This window comes from Chlorocebus sabaeus, chromosome 9 (assembly GCF_047675955.1).
Source record: "Chlorocebus sabaeus isolate Y175 chromosome 9, mChlSab1.0.hap1, whole genome shotgun sequence".
NCBI lineage: Eukaryota > Metazoa > Chordata > Mammalia > Primates > Cercopithecidae > Chlorocebus > Chlorocebus sabaeus.
Window position 1 is genome coordinate 14,763,615 of NC_132912.1, and position 22,065 is coordinate 14,785,679.

A 22,065-nucleotide genomic window follows, 5' to 3' on the forward strand; every position below is an offset into this window, starting at 1 on the left:
TCCCCGGCAAGCCTGCGATGCTTAGAGGCCGTCCCCATAGAAATCCTGCCAGTTCCTCCTGGAAGAAAACGCAGACGGAATCAGGGAGGAAAAGGAGACATTCCTTGTAATTGTACAAATCAAAACCCAGTGACCTGGGGATTCACCCATTTTCCTCCCATCCCTTCATGAAAGGGTAATTGGAAATTTAAATATGCAGAAAGAAAGGGTTTATTCTGCCTCTTATCTGCTCTCTGATCTCCTTGTCTTCAGCTCTTTTACAAGTGCTGCTCTGACCAACCCTAAGGCTCTGAGATTACCATCTACTTGAATCACAGCAGGTACAAAATCAGGGACTGAAACAGTATCTGTTTCAGCGTAGCAAAAAGACAACAGGTTCGTGAATTTTAGATCAAAAGCTTTTTCATTATCTTGGCAACAGATGACTAAGGGCTTATTTATGGGGAAATTTTTCTGACTAAGACAGTTTGGGTCATAGTCATACAGAAAAGTCACATCAGTTATGGATTGTGGTAAACAAATTACTTATTCCAAAGATATCTATCACACACCATGCTCTAAACCACAGCCTGCCAACCGTGTAAGAGTCTGGCCATCCGTGGTTCCCTGGAACCCACTGAGGGCTGGAATCGCTGCCAGAGAACTTAAAGAAACTCCTTCCCAGCTCAGGAAGTTGAATTCCATGAACTTTATACATGGTGTTTCCTATGATTCTTCCTTCTCTCCCGTCCTTGAGTTGTGTTTCTGTTCTTGACAATGGCTCCACCAGTCACCAGACTAAAACCTAGGATCCAGCCTAAACTGTCTCCCTCCCTCCCCACATTGGCATCAACTCCAAGGCCTGTGCAACGTGTGCAATTCCTCCCCCTCCTTTGGCACTGCCACTGTTGCCTTTGGGCTCAGTCACAATATGGTGGCAGGGGCTTCCTAACTGGCCCCAGCCTCTGATCTAACACATGGTTTTCCTCTGAACTTTCTGGGGTGTGAGTGAACTTTCCAGGTGCAAGATGCTCAGTTTCCTCCTCTGCTTGAAACACTTTAGTGGGTGCCTGCTTCCTGCTACATTATCAAGTCTGAGCTCCCCAGCAAACAACCAAGACTCCACTCAGCCAGAGCGCCGTATTTGCTAAGTGGCCCTGCTCTGTGATGAAGACTGGATGAAATAATGAATGTATGGCCTTGTCATGCTCTTCCACGGGCTTCCCCTCTGCCTAGCAGAACTTCACCCATCCCCAAGAGCTCCTCTCCTCTCTGAGAATCAGCCTTCTCTGGAAAACCTTTCCTGACCTGCTCAGGCTAGATGGATCTTTTCTGCCCCTCCCATACCCGGCACGGTATTGCCACTATTGCACTGTATTGTAAATATGTACCTCTGTGAGCCCAGAGTTTGTGCTTGACATATATATATATCTTTATATCCACTTGCCTAATGTAATATCTGGCATATGGGAAGTGTTATGAACTAAACTGTGTACCACATACCCCTATAATTCATATGTTGAAGCCCTAACCCCCAATGTGACTGTATTTGGAGACAGGACCTATAGGGAGGTAATTAAGGTTAAACAGGGTCATAAGGGTGTGACCCTAAGCTCATAGGTCTCGTGGCCTTATATAAGGAGAAAGAGACACCAGATCCCTCCTTCCTTCTCTCTTCCTCTCTCCCTCCCTCCTTCCCCCCTGTCCCTTTCCCCACTCTCTCTTTCTCTGCCCAAACTCAGAGAAGAGGCCACATGAAGACGCAATGAGAAGGCCACCAACTACAAGCCAGAAAGAGAGACTTCACCAGAAACCAGCCCTGCTGCCATCTCGATCTTGGACTTCCAGCCTTCAGAACTGTGGGAAAATGAAATGTCTTGTTTAAGTCACTCAGTCTGGGGTATTCGGTTATGGCAGCCCCATCAGATGAATAGGAGAAGCGTGCATTGGATTCGAGATTCTAAACCCCAACTCAGCAGTGAGCCTGACTTCTCCATCCAAAGTAGCCTGGATGAACATCTGTGATGCAAGGCCAGGCAGAGTGTTTGAATGTGATAAGTCACCATGGTCTTTTCCCTGCCCCATGAGAGAAATAGAAACCAAGGCTCGTTCCATACTCCAGGGTATAAATGCCTACAGGCTCAAAGTCACCATGCTACCTTTTGTACCAGGTACCATAATTTCTTTTAAACCAGAAACAAATAAGAGCAAGTATTTACTTTGAATTTATTAATTCAAATAAAAGACAGGAGGCCAATATCAATATGTTAAAACTGCTCTTTTGGACTGAATATCTCACATCCCTAGGGAATCTTAGGGGGGTTTTAATACAGGTAAGATCAAGTATCCAATTTGGTTTGGGGCCCCTGGAGCCACTGTGGGTGGATCCCGGGAAATAAAAGCTTAAAGGTTATGAGCTATGGTGATATTTCCATTTGTATCCATACCATCCACCAGAGTGTCTGCAACATATCACTGTGTGTGTGATAGATGTTGTTGAATGCATAAGCCTGGTACTTCCCAGGGTTATACCAGGTAACACCGGACCTTCAGCCCGAGTCTGATATACTGTAGATTTCACATTCTGAATGTAGACAGGACTCTGGAAAAAGTAAGGGGAACTAGTGGCCTAAATAGCCTGCTGGGTTGTGTTTAAGATTTTGTTATGGGGCTGACACAGTTTATCAGGTGGCTTAGATGGTCTTTACTGATTTGCTTTCAATACAAATACTGATTTCCCTTACAATACAAAGGGAACACGCCGCTGAATGGTTTCTGAGTCATTTAACCCATCACTGGTGATAGATTCTCTGATCTTGCATTACTGGAAAACATACATAATAATTTTCCATTTCAGAGCAGCAACCTACAGGGTCACCATATACTCTGCTATGACCTCATCCTTTAGCTTGGACATCTGGGGACCTTGTAAATTCATCCCAAAGGAAAATTGAAGAAAGCAGAAATGAATATTTGGGGACATAAAATGATACAAAGCAAATCAATTTGGAATAAGATGTGTTGCTTTTTTATCTTCTACTTGGGTCATTTTCCTCATGCATAATCTTAAAATTGTTACTTTACACCCAAACCACCATGCTGAAGAGCTCCAAAGAGATGAGAAAAACTTAACAATGCTCTAGAGGAGGGGAAATGTGTTTTGACATGTATACTCTTTTGTATCTTAAATTTTGCACTGTGTACGTGGACATTTGAGTCGTAATCCATTCAAAAAGAAATAAAATCTTAATTTTAAAATCCTATTTTTAAGCCATGCTCTCTCATTCTGTGTCAATTATCTACGACTGTATAACACATCACCTCAAAACTTTAGCGGCTTAAAATAAGAGCACATGATTTGCTCACAATACTGTGGGTTGGCAGTTTGGACAAGGCTCAGCTGGGATATCTTATTTCTGCCCCATGTGGCATTAGTTTGGCTCTGTCATGCGTTTGCAGTCAACTGGGAGGTTAGCCAGGGACTGGCTTGCCCTGAGTGGCCTCAAAGTCCAGAAGTTGATGGCAGCTGTCAGCTCTGGCATCTCAAATCCCCTTGTATGGCCTCTCGGGAGGCTAGATAGGACTTCCTCACACAGCCGCCCGGTCCAGGAGGGAGAAAGAGGAAGTGGTAAGGCCCCTGGAGCTGTAGCGTTATAGGTCTAGAAGAATGATAGAATTCTGCTACATTCTACCATTAAAAATGTCACAATGTCAGCCCAAATCTGAGGTTTGGGGAAACAGACTCCCCTTGATGGTAGAAGCAGTAGTCATGTTGCAACAGGGCTTGCGTGTGGTACTAGGAGAGGAGGAATTCTTGTGGCCATCCTTGCAGATAATCTTCCTCTAAATCAGACATGAGGAACTACAGAATGGAGGGCAAAGTAACAGGTGCTAACAATAGTCTCAAGGGAAATCTTTCCGATGATAAGACAAAAACACTTTGCCATTCAACACAAAACCCACAAGGACAGATTCAGTACATTTGTATTGACCTCATGGCCTCAACTGATAGGTCAAAGAAAATAGTTAATTTCTGCTTATTTGTTTTTGGTTTAAATAAGAAAAAGATGGGGGAAAGAAAAAAGAACAAAGGCTTTGGGACTGTAATGCAACTAAGGTGGATTGGGTTCTAAATCAGTGTTTTAGATATCTATTGCTGCATAACATCTTACCATAGACTTAGTGGCTTATAACACCCAGATATTGACTCATCCTTTTTTCAGTCCAGAAATGCCATGACTGAGGTCTATGCTGAAGGCCTTCCAAAGCTAAAATCAAGATCTTGGCAGGGCTCATAGTTCATCTTGTCTGGAGCTCAAGGTCCTCTTCTAAGGTCATTCAGATTGCTGACAGAATTCAGTTCTTTGTGGCTATAGGACTGAGGACCCAGTTTCTTTGCTGGCAGCTGAGAGCTACTCTCAGCTGCTAAAGGCTAAAGGCTGCCCAGAAACCTCATCATGTGGCCCTCTCCATCTTCTGGTGAGCAGTGTCTCAACAAATCCTTCTATGCTTCCAATCTCTGACTCAACCATCTTGGGTTCTAGATTTAGATTTAAAGTACTCATGTGATTAGGTCGGGCACACCCAGATCATCTTCCTATCTGGACAGGCAACTGACTCGAGACCTTCCTTAAATCTGCAAAATCCCTTCACAGCAATACCTAGATTATGACTGAATAACTAGAGAAGATGTGTGTATACCAGAGGCCAGGAATTGTGGAGGCTATCTTAGAATTCTGTGATAGATGGAAGGATAGGCAAACACATGCTCTTTAATATAAACATAGAATGTGAGGGCAGGCAGAAGGTGGAAGCCTTGGAGAGGTATCACATGCAGAGCTCAGCAGTAAACCAGGAACCAGGCCTAAGAAGGAATTCTTATTGAGTAATAACCGAGCTCCCACATGATTCAATGGTTACCAAGTCTTCATTGAACCCTGATGACCTGAATACTGAAAAAAATAGGGAAAGGAAAACAAAGTTAAGAATATGGCACCCAGGCCAGGCGCGGTGGCTCACGCCTGTAATCCCAACACTTTGGGAGGCTGAGGCGGGTGGATCACGAGGTCAGGAAATCGAGACCATCCTGGCTAACATGGTGAAACCCCATCTCTACTAAAAATACAAAAAATTAGCCGGGCGTGGTGATGGGCACTGGTAGTTCCGCTACTCGGGAGGCTGAGGCAGGAGAATGGCGTGAACCCGGGAGGCAGAGCTTGCAGTGAACCGAGGTCGCGCCACTGCACTCCAACCTGGGAGACAGAGCGACACTCCATCCCCCCACAAAAAAAAAAAAAAGAATATGGCATCCTAATTTTATCATTTAAATAGCAAAATCATGTAAATATAACAGAATTTCCTTTATTTTGCTTAACTAGTTTGCACAATTGTTGTATGATATTAATGTAATGTTCCATAACCCAGGAAGATAATGCTTTTCAATAAAGAGACTTAGAGAACTCATTTGTGGAAAATTTTTGTGAAAAGCTGTGTGGTTTGCCAAGCAAATATAGCACATGCGTACCTTTTTAAATTAATAGTACTTAGGAAGGATCAAAATGATATGCCCAAATCTGAAAGAATATGTTAGAAACCAGATGATAAGCTGTTTCATTAAAAGAGCCTCTGTGTATGAGCATTTGTGAGCACAGGAATGGAATTCCTTCATTAAATATGCTAATAGCACCAACAGTAAAGATAAGTATTGTCCCCTGCAGTAGTTATCCGCTGCAAAAGCACTTTGCAAGCTCCAAAACAGAGCCGTATTTCATGATGTAACTGAGTACTTTGCCAATTCTAGAGAGTTTACAAATTCAGGAGAGTTTTATTTTCCAAACGCTTAATATATGTATTGCCTAAAATACTAAATTTCATTTTTAAAGACCACTTGCTTTTCATTGTTCACAATTTTAAAATCAAAGGTACTCTATGAAATGGTGGTTCTAACTTGTAACTGGACATCACGAAGAATCAAGAGAAACAGCTGTTACTCACATAAATGACTCCTGAACGATGCAAAGATCTGCATTTTACGTTTTTTTTTCTTTCCATGAATCCAAAACCAGAAAAAAGGATTTCCTGAGAGTCTTCCTGTGTATTAAAACTAAGATCTCTAAATAGCAAAGAGACCAGGAACAAAATCCTCAAGTGTTCATCCTGTCAAAAATATTAAGATATCTTCATGATAGATACTAATGAGTAAACAAGCCATCTCTGCAATTAAGCAATATGAAGATAATTTCTGTAAATTTCCTGATTCAAATAACTAACATATAATACAAATGGCCAAATTTCTGTGAACATTCTATAGTTTGCTCCAACTTCTTTTTCTTCTTTCTGATATATTCACTCTAGATACACACATTTCCATTAGCAGAAAGTATCCCTTGGAATGCTTATATTATTAATAACTAGTCGAATGCCAGTTATATATATATAGTCACCTAACTTCTATTAATTGCAATAAAATCAGTTTACGGAAGAATGGAAGGAAGGCTAGGCTAGGACTAAAGAGATCTGCCTGGTGACCTTGGATAAGAAACTTAACCAAAGCTTCAGCCTCCTCTGGTCTTAACGGTAAATGAATTCATAGCTATTTCTCTAGTCCAGAAATGGCATGGCTGCATTCTCTGCTGAAGGCCTCCGAAAATCAAAATCAAGATCTTGGCAGGGATCATAGTTCATCTCGTTTGGAGCTCAAGGTCCTCTTCTAAGCTCATTCATTTATAAATATATATAAAAATACATATGTATATGTTTTTTCTTGCTAGTTATTAGCTGGGAGTCACCACGCTCAGCCACTAAATACATACATTTTTATGTTTATATCCTCATACATATAAAACATTTTTATGTCCTTATATATGCGTATGTGTATGCATGTGTGTGTACGTGTATGAGTATAAATATATATACATGTTTTATATATAAGTCCTTATTTCTATAAAAAGTTCCAGCTTTAGTTGGGTTGCTGTCCAGGCTTGGCTGGAAGAGAGGGCTGTGTGATCCACTCCAACCTTAGAAGTAAAGTTCAAACTGCAGCTAATGTTAAATCGTGCCAGAGAAGGTTTGCTTATTAACTCTGCTTAGAGAAGTGTGTGACCCACACATTTGAACTGCTAATGATTACTGGACTTTTAAAACTGCTGTTCAGGTAATAACACTCTTCTATTTGTTCCACCAAATTTAAACTAAAATTCTAACTAATGTTAATGTTTGCTGGATAATGTTAATTTAATAAAAGTTTGAACTTTATAAGGAAAAAGAGAGAATGAATGCATGATGGAAGGACAGAATCCTTCTTGGGCAGCTGAGGGCAGTTTCTGGAGAGATTTTGCAAGTCTCTTTGTTCCTCTCTCAGATGCCATCAGCACTCAAAACAACCTGCCCTGTCCTTCCTTACTTACCCTGTCCAAGATTCTAGCTTGTTCTGGTGGCCTCCTTTTTCTAAGTCCACAGCTGACACACATTGCAGGAAACTGTACTTTGACATGCACCTGCTTTTCTCAGCTCATTTCTCTCTGCAACAATTGCTTCAGCCATTTGCTATCATGTGTATCATTTCATACACAAATAATTACAAGGACAAAAGAAAGAAATACAAAGATATGACAGAACTGTCCTTGTCTTTGACAGACCAAAGAAAATAACAGACCTTTGTCCAAAATGATAAGTGACAGACAGGCTGAGAGACAAAGATACACAGAGAAAGAACAAGTAAAAAAACATTGGGAATAAAAATGGAGACATAATTGTAGATACCCCAAAACTAAAAAAGCATACAAAAACACCATGAGCAACTTTGTCTGGAAATGTAGATGAAATAAAAATTCCTAGAAAAATACAAGTGACTCAGGATGAAATAGGTAAACTTTCTTTTTTAAATTTTATTTATTTATTTGAGACAGAGTCTCACTCTGTCACTCAGGCTAGAGTGCAGTGGTGCAATCTCAGTTCAGTGCAACCTCCACCTCCCAGGTTCAAGCAGTTCTCCTGCCTCAGTCCCTGAGTAGCTAGGATTACAAGCGTGCACCACCATGGCCGGCTAATTTTTGTATTTTTAGGAGAGATGGGGTTTCACCATGTTGGCCAGGCTGGTCTCAAACTCCTGACCTCAAGTGATCTGTCTGCCTCGGCCTTCCAAAATGCTGGGATTATATATGTGAGCCACCGCACTGAGCCCATAAACTTTCAATGAATTGACCTGGCAATTAAAATGTTATCATAGAACAGAAGGAACCTAGTGGTATGGAAATTGATTTTAAGAATGATTTGCTCATGACTATTCTTAGCTTGATTGGAGAGATTCATAATCTTTTAAAAGACAGTTTATCCATATAACTAATAAAAAGCAGAACTTCTCTTTTTACTCGGAACTTCCTTATTTACCCCATGCCCCCTTATTAACCCTGACAGTTTTTTTCACTGCACAAACTTCAAAATAATCTTAATTTCCTCACTTAAGCCCCACATCTACTTTGGTGACAAAACCAAGACATTGCTTTGTCTATCATTTCTCTCAAATCTACATTTTTCTCTCCATCTCTATCAAATTCTGCCTGGCCCACAGACACACAATTGTCAGAGCACATCTGCACTAATACTGCTCTCCTTCTGTCTGCCCCACACAGGTATACACTATGACTCAAGTCATCGCACAAGCAGGCCACATCGGCTAGGCTAATCTAGTAAAACAAATTATACAACACTTTCCCCTCAAAGTCGGACCACTGGCTTTTCTTTTATTAAAATTCAAAGTCAGCTGGGGGCGGTGGCTCATACCTGTAATCCCAGCACTTCGGGAGGCCGAGGTGGGCAGATCACTTGAGGTCAGGAGCTAGAGACCAGCCTGGGCAACATGGTGAAAACCTGTCTCTACTAAAAATACAAAAATTAGCCAGGCATGGTGGTGGGCACCTGTAGTCCCAGCTACTCGGGAGGCTGATACAGAAGAATCACTTGAAGGTGGGAGGCAGAGGTTGCAGTGAGCCGAGAGCGTGCCACTGCACTCCAGCCTGGGCAACAGAGTGAGACTCCATCTCAATCAATCAATCAATCAATCAATCAATAAAACTTGAAGTCACTTCTTTCTTTTCCCCCTAACAGTCATTGTCCTGTGAGGGTCACAGATCACATGAAGTCCTGTGGGCTCTTAGAGGCTCTGAGCATGATCAGAAGCCATCAGTGTGCGTGATACTGAAAGCCAGGAGCCTGTGTTCATCACCAAGGGAGAAACTGAGGCCTGTGCCCAGGGCGCCCTGGCATTTGGTGGTCGGGGAGCTGCTGGGAACTGGCAAAAGAGACAGAGAAGGAGCCTAGTGCGGTGGCTCACACCTGTAATCCTAGCACTTAGGAAGGCTGAGGCAGGTGGATCACCTGAGGTCAGGAGTTCAAGATCAGCCTGACCAACATGGCAAAACCTGGTCTCTACTAAAAATACAAAAATTAGCCGGGCGTGGTGGCCCATGCCTATAATCCCAGCTACTCGGGAGACTGAGACAGGAGAATTGCTTGAACCCAGGAGGCAGAGGTTGCAGTGAGCCAAGATCATGCCATTGCACTCCAGCCTGAGCGACACAGCAAGCGAGACTCTGTCTCAAAAAAAAAAAAAAGAGAGAGAGAGAAGGAATGGCCAGTGAAAGTGAATGGGACCCAAGGGAGCTATGAATGAAACCTGGAGACCAACCGAGGGTTTCAAGCAGGAGAGGATGTGATGGGCACCTTTGTCAAACACTGCTACCAGGTTGCATGAGACACGGAGTGTTTACCAACTCAAGAATCACTCGGGGAGCAGTGGGGATGAAGACCTGGCTGGAGTGGCTTCAAGACATAATGGGTAAAGAGCAATTAGAGGCAGCTATTATAGGCAGCTTTGTCAACGGCAGTAGACAGAGGGGAATCCAGGGCCAAGAAAGGTTTTGTTTCATTGCTTTGCTTGTTTTTAAAAATGGCAGAAATGGCTGGGCGTGGTGGCTCACGCCTGTAATCCTAGCACGATGGGAGGCCAAGGCAGGTGGATCACTTGAGGTCAGGAGTTCAAGACCAGCCTGGCCAATATAATGAAAACCCATCTCTACTAAAAACACAAAAATTATTTTTTGTATTTTTTTGGGCATGGTGGCATGTGCCTGTAGTCCCAGCTACTTGGGAGGCTGAAGCAGGAAGATTGCTTGAACCTGGGAGGTGAAGGCTACAGTGAGCTGAGATTGCACCACTGCACTCCAGCCTGAGTGACAGAGTGAGGCACCATCTCAAAAAAAAAAAAAAAAAAAAAGGCAGAAACGAATAATTATCCGTAGGCTGATAGGAATGATCTTGTAGGGAGAGAATTAATGGATATATTTTGGTCTTCTGGATATTAAGCCTAGGCCTTGCTGAAGTGAACTCTCTACTCTAGCCATTTTTCCTATGAGGCATAAACACACACTTCCACTTCCCAATCTTCATTCATGATGCTCCCTCTAGTAGACATGCTCTTCCTCCCCTGTTAGCAGATCCAAGTTTTGCCCATGCATTAAGCTTCTGTTCAAACCTTAGGTCTGTCACGAGGCCTCCCTTAACTTTTGTAACCTAGACCAACTGCTTCTTTAATTTTTTAATAGCATTTAATATTTATAAATTACTTCTTAAGTATCTGTGTGGAAAGGAGTGAGCTAGATTTGGGAACAGAATAAGTTAAATAAAAAGCACCATTCTATACTTGAGAAGCGAACAAACTTCTTTTTCCTTTTCTTTTTTTTTTTTTTCTGAGACGGAGTCTCGTTCTGTGGCCCAGGCTGGAGTGCAGTGGTGTAATCTCGACTCACTGCAAGCTCCGCCTACCGGGTTCACACTATTCTCCTGCCTCAGCCTCCCGAGTAGCTGGGACTACAGACGCCCACCACCGTGCCCTGCTAACTTTTTTGTATTTTTAGTACAGACGGGGTTTCACTGTGTTAGCCAGGATGGTCTTGATCTCCTGACCTCATGATCCACCCACCTCGGCCTCCCAAAGTGCTGGGATTACAGGCTTGAGCCACGGCGCCCGGCCACAAACTTCTTATTGTAATAATTTTTTGTATGTGTTCCCTAATTACCTTGTCAACCTTTAAGGCAGGCAGGAATCAATGTTTTAATCTTTTTTTAGTGCTTAGCACAACAAGAACTTCATAATCAGAGCTAGACAGATATTTATCAAATTAAATTAAAAATAAGTATAACGGAATTACTTAGGCATCATTATATTACTTCCCAATTGTATAAAATAATCACAAAAACTTCCCTTAATAGTTTATTCCTTCAAACATTTTATAACCATTATTTTAAAACTTTCTAAAAGAGGTTAGATATTTCCCTGCTGTGTTAAATAAAGAGCCTTAAGGACAGTGGTTTTTTTAAAACAATAATAATATTGACCTGCTTGTGGACGGCAAAACTGAGGATCTTTATTGAAAATTTTAATAAAGCTGAACTACAAGGGCATGTTGCACATTTGTTGGAATGAGTGTTCTTAAGACTCAGCTTTATATGTAGGAAAAAAATCTGATTAGCCGTTCTACAGAGCTACTGGAAACTTGAGCTTCAAAAGTACTACAGAAATGAAAAGACAAAGGACATTGTTTTTACTGAGATTTCCATAATTCTCACTCCTCTCCTGATGACACAAAATAAGCCCAGGGGACTATTAATGAGGTTGAAAATGAATATACATGAGCTGGAATCACATCAAGAAGCTGATAAAAGGTATTGTTCCATTGCCTAGGTCAGCCTGGTATAAAAAAATGGAAAGACCCAGTGGGTATATTATTGGCAAGTTTGTGGCAGACTTTCTTCTAGGCATATTGGAGAACACAAAACTTTACTGAATAAGAACAGCAATAGTGAAAGGTACACTCGAGAAAGTAAGGAGGCTGGGCTCGGTGGCTCACGCCTGTAATCCCAACCCTGTGGGAGGCCAAGGCAAGCAGATCGATTGAGCCCAGGAGTTGGAGACCAGCCTGGGCAACATGGGGAAACCCTGTCTCTGCACAAAAAATATAAAAATTAGCTGGGTGTAATGGCACATATCTGTGGTTCCAGCTACTTGGGAGGCTGAGGTGGGAGGATGCCTTGAGCCCTGGGAGGTCGAGGCTGCCGTGAGCCATGATTGTGCCACTGTACTCCAGCCTGGGTGACAGAGGGAGACCCTCTCTCAAAAAGAAAAAAAAAAAAAAGAGAGAGAGAGAGAGAGAGTAAGGAAAGTAAAAATAAAAATAAGGCAGGCAGGTGGGTGAATAAGAGAAGGATAAGGAAGAGAAGAAAAAGGAGAGGAGCAATAGGAGAAAAGAAAAGGAAGAGAACCGAGAGGAAGAACTAATCACAGACAAGAATGCGGCAGGAGCGAACAAAAGGAAATAAAGAGGCTGGAAAGGAAAAGGAAATTAACCGACTTGGGATATTTTCAGGTTTTTTCGAAGGTCACGCCCCGGTTTTCACTGTGAATTAAAGACTCAGGAAACAGCCTTTCCTGTTGAGACCTGTGTGTAATTCCTGCTCTGCACCTTGCTAGCGGTTGTTGCATATCCAGATAAAAGCATCTGCAAAGAGAAGGGGCTTGCACCTCAAGGTGGGGGGCCTTACTGCTTTAAATCCCTGGGGAGAATACGTGTCTCTCAAACTTGCAACAGGAAGTGAGGGAGAGCCCGGGTCTTGCTCACGACGAGTCAAGCCACTCAGGAGACATTGTCTTTTCAAAAATGGGCTAAACTGAATATGATTTAACACAAAATTGTACATTCTGGCATCTGAAGCTTAAGATATCCTAATTTCACAATTGATGACTGCTTAGAAGTGATGAAACATGGAAGTGGCTATCTATGTTTGAGCAGAGACAAAAGTAAAACGGTGTGCTCAGAGCTTGAACACATGTAAACCAAGAGCAAGCTGTCCTGGGAGGGAAGAAAGGACACCGCCACATCTAGGAAGGTGCTGTCCGGTCAGGAGTAAAGAAAAAAGAACTAGAGACAGATTCAGGTAGACGCCAAAAAAAAAAAAAAAAAAAAAAAAAAAAGACCCTGAGGCAGGCCCATGACCCAGAGTTGGGGGCCTAATTACTGTGGTGGTGCACACCTGTTATCTCAGCTACTTGGGAGGCTGAGACAGGAGAATTGCTTGAAGCTGGGAGGTGGGGTTTACAGGTGTGGAGCACCACACCCAGCCTCTTGAAGTGAAATTTATACACAGTAAGATTTACTCTTTTTAGTGTACAGATCTATGAATTTTGACTCATGTAATACAGTTGTGTTACCACCTCCACAATTATCATAGGGAATATTTCACCACCCAAAAAAGTTGACTCATGTCTCCTTGTGGTGAATTCCTCCTGCCCACCCACAGTCCCTGCGATTCTTGCTCCATAGTTCTCCCTTTTCCAGAATGCAACCTACAGGGTATTATACAGTTCACAGTCTCCTTCGGGGCTGCTTTCACTTCACACAATGCTTCTGAGATTTCTCTATGTTCTCGGGTCTATCAGTAATTTGTACTTTTTATTTCCAAGTGGTATTCCATTGTATTGTTTATCTCTGTTTATCCATTTACAGTTGACCAACATTTGGTTTGTTTGTAGTTTGGGGTGAGTGTGAATAAAACCACTATACACATCTCACACAGGTCTGTGTGAGAACATATGTTTTCATTTCTCTTGGGTGAAAACCTAGGAGTAGGACTGTCAGGTTGTATGGTGTTCTGGGTTGGATGCTGTCCCCTGCCCCCATGCCCACCAAAAAGATGTTGAGTCCTAATCCCCAGTACCTTATTTGGAAATAAGTCATTGCGGGCTGGGCTTGGTGGCTCATGCCTGTAATTCCAGCACTTTGGGAGGCCAAGGCAGCCGGATCACTTGAGGCCAACAGTTTGAGACCAGCCTGACCAACAGAGCGAAATCCCGTATCCACTAAAAATACAAACATTAGCCGGGCATGGTGGTGTGAACCTGTTATCCCAGCTATGCAGGAAGTTGAGGCAGGAGAGTCGCGTGAATCCGGGAGACAGAGGTTGCAGTGAGCTGAGATTATGCCACTGCCTACCTGCCTGGGCGACAGAGTAAGACTGTGTCTCAAAAAAAATAAAAAATAAAAAAGTTACTGAAGATGATGTAATTAAGATGAGGTCATATTGGAGTAAGGTGGCCCTTGATCTGACTGGTAGGTATCATAAGAAGAGGAGAAGAGACACAGAAACAGACACGCAGGAAGAAGATGGCCTTGTGACAACAGGGGATGCATTGGAGTGATGCATCAATAAGATAAATGGTGCCAAGGATTGTCAGCAAGCACCAGAGGTTAGAAGATGTGAGGAAGGAAACTCTCCTATAAGCTTCAGAGGGAGCTTCAGAGAGAGCACCACCTGCAGACCCCTTCACCCGACACTTGTAGCCACCAGAAGTGGGAGACATACATTGCTGTTGTTTTAAGCCACTCACTTTGCGATACCTTGTTACAGCAACCCTAGGAAAGTAAGGCAGTATGGTCCGTGTGTATTTCACTTAATGGGCACTTTTTCCCCAAAGTGCCCGTAAGCATTTACGTTCCCACCAGCAGTGCATGAGAGTCCTGCTTGCTCTATGATCCGTCAGCACACGACACTAGCAGCGTTTTTCATTTTAGCCATTCTAATAGGTGAATAGTGGTTTTAATTTTTATCTTTCTAATGGCGTATTATGTTGAGCACCTTTTCATGTGCTATTTGCCATCCATACATCTTCCTTAGTGAAGCGTCTGTTCCAGTCTTTTATCCAGTTTTTATTGGTTGTGTGTGTTTTCTTAATAAGTTGTAAGAGTTCTTTTACAGGTGTGTGTTTTCTAAATATTTTCTCCCCATCTATGACTTCTCTCTTTATTTCCTTAACAATGTCTTTTGAAGAAGAAAAAACTTTAAATTTGAAGGCTTATTTATCCATGTTTTCTTTTATGATTTGTGTTTGTGTCCTAGCAAGAAAACAAACAAACAAAAAACCCTTTGCTCAAGCTAAACACTCAATTAATTTCTCTTATGTTTTCTTTTAGAAGTTTTATAGTTTTTGCTTTTACTTTTAGGTCTATGATGTATTTCAAATGAATATTTTCATATGGTGCTAGGCAATGGTGTAAAGGCTGAATTTCTTTTTTTTTTTCATTAGTATACAGATGTTCCATTGTTCTCTTTGTTGAAAGGACTATGTTTTATACATTGATGAACTTGGTAGCTTTGTTGCAAATCAATTGACTATGTCAATGTCTATCTATTTCTGGATTTTCTTTCCTTTTTTTTTTTTTTTTTTGAGATGGAGTCTCGCTCTGTTGCCAGGCTGGAGTGCAGTGGCACGACCTCGGCTCATTGCAACCTCCGCCTCCCTGGTTCAAGCCATTCTCCTGCCTCAGCCTCCTGAGTAGCTGGGACTACAGACGCGCGCCACCACGCCCAGCTAATTTTTGTATTTTTAATAGAGACAGGGTTTCACCATGTTGGCCAGGATGGTCTTGATTTCCTGACCTCATGATCTACCCACGTTGGCCTCCCAGAGTGCTGGGATTACAGGCATGAGCCACCGCATCTGGCCTATTTCTGGATTTTCTATCCTGTTCCATGTCTCTATATATCTAACCTTTCATCACTACCACCCTATCTTATTTATATTGCTTTATAGCAACTCTAAAAATCAGGTTTTGTGAGTTATCTAACTTTGTTGTTCTCCAAAATTATTTTGGTTGTACTAGGCCCTTTGCTTTCAAATGCATTTTAGAATAACATTGATTTTTTTCAAAATTTTTTTATTTTTTTTATTATTATACTTTAAGTTCTGGGATACATGTGCAGAACGTGCAGGTTTGTTACATAGGTATGTACGTGCCATGGTGGTTTGCTGCATCCATCAACCCGTCCTCTACATTAGATATTTCTCCTAATGCTATCCCTCCCCTAGCCCCCTAGCCCCGACAGGCCCCAGTGTGTGATGTTCCCCTCCCTGTGTTCATGTGTTCTCATTGTTCAACTCCCATCTATGAGAACATGCAGTGTTTAACTGATATCTTAATATATAGTCTTCTGATACGTGAACATAGTATGTCTCTCCATTTATTTCGGTCTTCTTCGATTTCCTTATCAATATTTGGTAATTTCTAGCATACAAACCTTACATATATTTTCTTAAAGTCATCCCTAAGTATTTCTCGGTTTTGATGTTATTGTAAATTACACATTTTTAGAATTTCAATTTCCAATTATTTATTGCTTGTATATAAAAATACAGTTGATTCCCACAGATTGACCTTGTATCTTATGAACTTGACAAACTCACATATTATAGTTCTTAGTCATTTTTAAAATAGTTCTTTGGTATTTTTTAATGTAGATAATCATGTCTTTTGTAATAAAGACCATTTTATTTGTTAGGGTCTCTGCATTTTTAAATTTGGCATTCTTTTCAGGGAATTTCAGGGGAAGAGGCACGTCCACAGCCAGTGAAGAGAAGGAGATTTGTTTTCACAGTTCAGTGTTTTGAAAGCAACATTAAACTGCTGTTTATATTACGTAGACTCATTTCTAAATTTTTATGTCAAACTGTGCCCCTGTTATTTGTGTTCTGTGACTGACTCCTACTGCAGACTCTTTGATTCTAGATCTTAAGTGTTCAAACTATAATGTTCCCTTTGGATAAAATATTTCCTCCTGTGGTCCACTTTTTAAAACATATACAAAATGGGACATTTTGTGGCTACCCATAAGCCAATGCCACAGGGCAAGGAAAAATTAGAACAAGACATTTGATTAAAGAGTGAAGACAAGGAATTAAAGAAGATAAAAGACAAAAAGGAAACTAATTCTTACCTTAGTCAGGCTGCAATTCTATTCAAAGAAACGGGATACATGGCCTTGAGAACTCCCATAGGTTCCCAGACGAGAAGCATCTGTTGATTTGAAGTTGGGGAACAGAGGAAGGAGCATAAACAAGATTGGAAACAGGATTTGGATTTTTCGGGGCCTTCCCAGCCAATGTGGGGTGACAGCAGCCCCATTCCACAGCTCGCTTGTCAGCTGCTGAAAGCGGAGTATGACTCTTGGAAAGCAAAAAGAAAGGGAAGGAAAAATTCTTCAGGGGAAAAAAAGATGTACAAAAGTACCTTGCAGTTAAGAGAGGGTCTGCCACGTCAACAAACACTAACAATAAAATATATTCAAGTTGCTCTCTGATTCCAGGTCTCTTCTCTTCCAACGAATCACATGCATCTTAAATACCCCCAAAAAATGACCCCTTATACCCACAAAGCTTTTCCACAGTCTCTCCATGAAGTAACATGCCTGGCTTTTCATCTTGGCTTTTCCATCAACACATTTAATAAAGTCCATCTTTCAACTTTCATTCAATAAACATCTATGCATCCAACTGGGGCCAGGCAATATGCCAGGACCTAAGAATATGGAGATGAAAAATGAGGTCACTGCCCTCAGCAGACTTACAGCCTAGTGGAGGACACAGACATTGGAACAAACATAATACAATAAATGCTGTGATGGACAAGCACCTGGGAGCCAGTATGAGAGATGCTTTTTTTTTTTTTTTTTTTTTTTTGAGATGGAGTCTCGCTGTATTGCCCAGATTGGAGTGCAGTGGTATGATCTCAGCTCACCACAATCTCTGCCTCCCAGGTACAGAGATTCTCCTGCCTCAGCCTCCTGAGTAGCTGAGACTATAGGTGCGCACCACCATGCCCAGCTAATGTTTGTATTTTTAGTAGAGACAGGGTTTCACTATGTTGGCCAGGCTGGTCTTGAACTCCTGACCTTGTGATCCACCTGCCTCAGCCTCCCAAAGTGTTGGGATTATAGGCATGAGATTCTTAAACCAGGTCAGAGAGAGAAAGTCAGAAAGCTTCCTGGAGAAGGCATCTAAGCAGCACATAAAAGCTTCTGTACACTAGAAACCCTCTTATTGGCTATTTTCATTCAAGTACATGGTCAGTTCATCAGAACAGGAAATTATAGAAACATAATGTATGCCTTAAAGACTTAATTTAACATAAACATATGTTGAGCATTTGTGTCTCAGTTTATTTGCCTGTAGACTCAACATTTTCCTTTAACCATAAATCTTCTAATTGGAGTTCCCTGTAGAAATCACAGGGATTTCTTTCCTGTAGAAATCACACTCCTAATGCATTCATTAACTACACAATTTCTAGTTTGCCTTTTCAAAGGGGAGCAGGAATGTGGAGAGAATTGCAAAGCAACCTGAGTAAAGCATTCTTCTTGACTGATACTAGTTTATCCATCTGATACAATTCTCTTACCCACACCTAATTGACAGCATTTTGTTTTAAGCTGCTCATGTTCATTCTTTTCAAAGCATTTGACTTGATTTTGATCATCACAACCCTCTTTCTTTTGGTGTTCATGTTTTGTTGATTTGATGTTTAATTATATAACCGTATTAAAATAACAACTAGCAGAACAAGTTTGAGGCAAACACACCTTATTCTTCTTAAGCAAACAGCTCAATCAGTAGACACAGAAGTAGGTGGAGAACAGCTTATCACCTGCAGGAGTCCAGCAGGCCACAGGATGCATCCTGTGCATCTTACATTGGGAATTTAGGTGACAGTTCATCCCAACTGTGGCTAAGTAGAGATCTGTTAAAACATCTACTACCCAAAAGGCACAGACATTCAAAGGAGGCTGACCAACACAGAGAGCTGAGATGGGCACAAAGGAAGCAACCCATATTCAGAGGAGGAGTCGGGAGAGTTCAGGCTTCAAGCTAATTAGCTCACAGTTGGTCCCGCACAGTGGCTCATGCCTGTAATCCCAGCATTTTGGGAGGCCGAGGCAGGTGGATCACATGAGGCCAGGGGTTTGAGACCAACCTGGCCAACATGGTGAAACTCCATCTCTACTAAAAATATAAAAATTAGCTGGGCATGGTAGTGCATGTCTGTAATGCCAGCTACTCAGGAGGCTGAGGCACGAGAATTGCTTGAACCTGGGAGGGGGAAGTCACAGTGAGCTGAGATCGCCCCACTGCCCTCCAGTCTGGGGGACAGAGACTCTGTCTTAAATAAATAAGTAAATCACTCACACTTGGGCTTTGTATCTTAAAGGCATATAAAACAACTCATTTTCCTTAATTTTTCTGTCACTCTATGAGAATGTCAAACTCATCTTTCTCAACATCAACGTTGAACACTGGTGAAGACACCACTATTCCAACGAACATGCCAACATTTGTTACAAAGCCTTCCTCAGAAGAATGGAGCATCACAATATATCAGTTGCTCGTGTCATCAACAACCACAGTACTGACTCCTAAAGGGTTCCTAGCAAACATAAAACAATGGAGAGGCAGGTGAGGGAAGCTGGTGCCCAATTCACGAAACCCACAGAGGATCATTAAAAAACCACTAGAGGCTTTGAAAGAGATCTATTAACTATACAAACAGTGGAATGGCTATAAGGACAATGAATAAAACCATGAAACCCATCAGAAGATGTGAGAAGTGTGGAAGTTGTCCCAAGGCTGGTGGGAAAAGCTGGAGAAGAAATGACCACCCCAGTTTCCGCTGGACCATGGCTTTGCCTATCCTGCCCCATCTCGAAATCAAAAGAACTAGGGAGAGCCTCAGCACTTTTGGGAGGCTGAGGCGGGTGGATCACTTGAGGTCAGGAGTTGGAGACTGGCATGGCCAAAATGGTGAAATCCCGTCTCTGCTAAAAATACAAAAATACTCCAGGTGTGGTGGTGTGCACCTGTAATCCTAGCTAGTCGGGAGGCCGAGGAAGGAGAATTGTTTGAACCCAGGGGGAGGATGTTGCAATACGCAAAGATTGTGCCGGTGCATACCAGCCTGGACGACAGAGCAAGACTCCGTCTCAAAAAAAAAAAAAAAAAAAAAAAAAAATAGACTGGAGGGTCAACTCCCAAAGAATTTGAACGTCCCTGAGTCAGTTTTCATACTTGAGTATAACAAGCTGCACTCATGACAAATGTCATAAAATAACTGAAGCAGCTGGCAAACGTAAGAAAAGAAAAACAGAGCGGGTGGAGCTGTTAAGTCAATGGTACAGAGGTCTGAGAAACAGAAAGCACCTACATAAAGAAGTTCATTTCTCTCAATCAGTAAATATTCAAGGGTAAGAAACTCGGGTAATCCACTGATCTAGGTGGACGACAACAGTTTTGTTGATCAGAATGCCACATGTGGCTGGGCGTGGTGGCTCACACCTGTAATCCCAACACTTTGGGAGGCTGAGGCAGGTGGATCAATTGAGGTCAGGAGTTCGAGACCAGCCTGGCCAACACGGTGAAACTCCATCTCTACTACAAATACAAAAATTAGCCAGGGTGGTGGCGTGCACCTGTAATTCCAGCTACTTGGGAGGCTGAGGCAGGAGAATTGTTCAATAATCTGCTGAATAATCCAGGCTTCCTTCATTTACCTGGAGAAACGGACGTTGCAGTGAGCCAAGACAGCGCCACTGCACTCCAGCATGGGTAACAGAATAAGACTGTCTCATAAAAAAAAAAAAGGAATGTCATGTATGTGTGTGTGTGTATCCCTCCCAGCCCTGGGAATTTTTCAACCTGCCATGAAATCTCTGTTTTGTCTCAGAGTCATCCTTCCTTTCTTCTTATTTGACTCTCTGAAGACGCCTCATGTAGTCCCAAACGCCTCCCCAGAACAGTGAGCAGAGCTTGCCCCTTGCTCTGAGAAAAAGCTTTGGTAACTGCTCCAGCCAGGGCCTGACAGCCATGAGTACAACTGCCCTGGCAGCTCTGCAGGGAGCTCATAAGAACAGGGAAACAGGAGGGACCAGCTCTGCCTGGCAGCTGTGACATGGTGTGCCAAAATAGGCATTAATGTCGCGTGCAGGAGAAACAGGCGGAAGGGACAGAAGGATTTATCTCTTGTTAGAACTGAGCTGCGTTTTACAATCCAGATCAAATTTCTTGGTCACTTTTACGGTGAAATTCTCATGGTTTCAGAGTCCAGTGCTATTGATTAGAAGGGAAAAAAAAGTGGCACAGAAGGATAATTAAATTAAGTAAATATTCAAGAGTGCTTTGGCCCAGACAGATTCAGTGCAACACAACACAAAAAACCATCCAACCTCCATGCAGCTGCTCATGGAAAAAAAAAAAAAAAAGCTAATTTCAACAGGGCTGCTGAATAATCAAGGCTTGAAAGGAGAAGTCGTAATGGAATCTGATCTGTTGCCTACATCGTTAGAGAACATACAGCTTTGTACATCAAAGCAAAGCACATCCTCCTCCCTCATTAGAGCCAAGGGGAGGCTTGGGACATGGTCCCCCCCAGTACACTTGGGACTCTTTTAAGACCGTGGTTGTTTTGAAGCTGGCAAAGCAGAGAAGAGAAAAGCCATCTTCTCTTATGGTGATGATTTTATTTACTCTGTTGAAGGCTGGTCACTGCTGGTCACTGCCAGCCCCTGGGTTGCCTGGGATTTACAGAGGCCCCTCTTCATATAGCATGAGTTCACTGAGATCGCCCCCTTCTTCTCTGTCTTCAATATATGATTCATTACATAAACAATAAAAACAATGCTGGTCTATATTTGAAGGGAATTTTACAGTTTTCAGTCGGACTGTGCAATTGTCTAAGAGCTGGAAATCTTGGAATTTAGGTACATGAGAGTATACTCTCTCACAATACTTCTGCCATTTGGTTTCTCATTTGGGCTGTTAGTTATCATAGGACCTGTCTTTCACGGAAATAAACTGCGGAATTTGAGATGGATCATTTTATAGTATTAGTTGTGTTGTGCTGCTTGGTTCCTTTAAGAGACTCCGTGTATCTCAGCAAAGCTCTTTGGCTGTGCATAAAAAGTACTACGGAGCACATCATTGATGGCCTCTGATTTAATGTTTTATCTGCACCCACATGATCTATTTGTGCCTCCTTCTTTTGGGCGTCTGGATTTAAATCCTCATTTATTATCCTGATTTGCTTCTGCACCAAATGGCTATGTTCCCTCTTCTCATCAACATCTCTTCCTTCTCCGGACGCTCTTAATTAGATATGACCATAACCTGAAGGTGAGCTTCAGACAGGATATTTACAAGACAGACACTGGTGG

The 22,065-nt window shown here is 42.1% G+C and overlaps 1 protein-coding gene across 1 annotated transcript in view; it reads right to left on the reverse strand.

The window, feature by feature from the left end:
* The window catches only part of FAM107B (family with sequence similarity 107 member B), a 257,258-nt gene that overhangs the window by 87,706 nt on the left and 147,487 nt on the right, over positions 1-22,065 (reverse strand). The window lies entirely within an intron of this gene.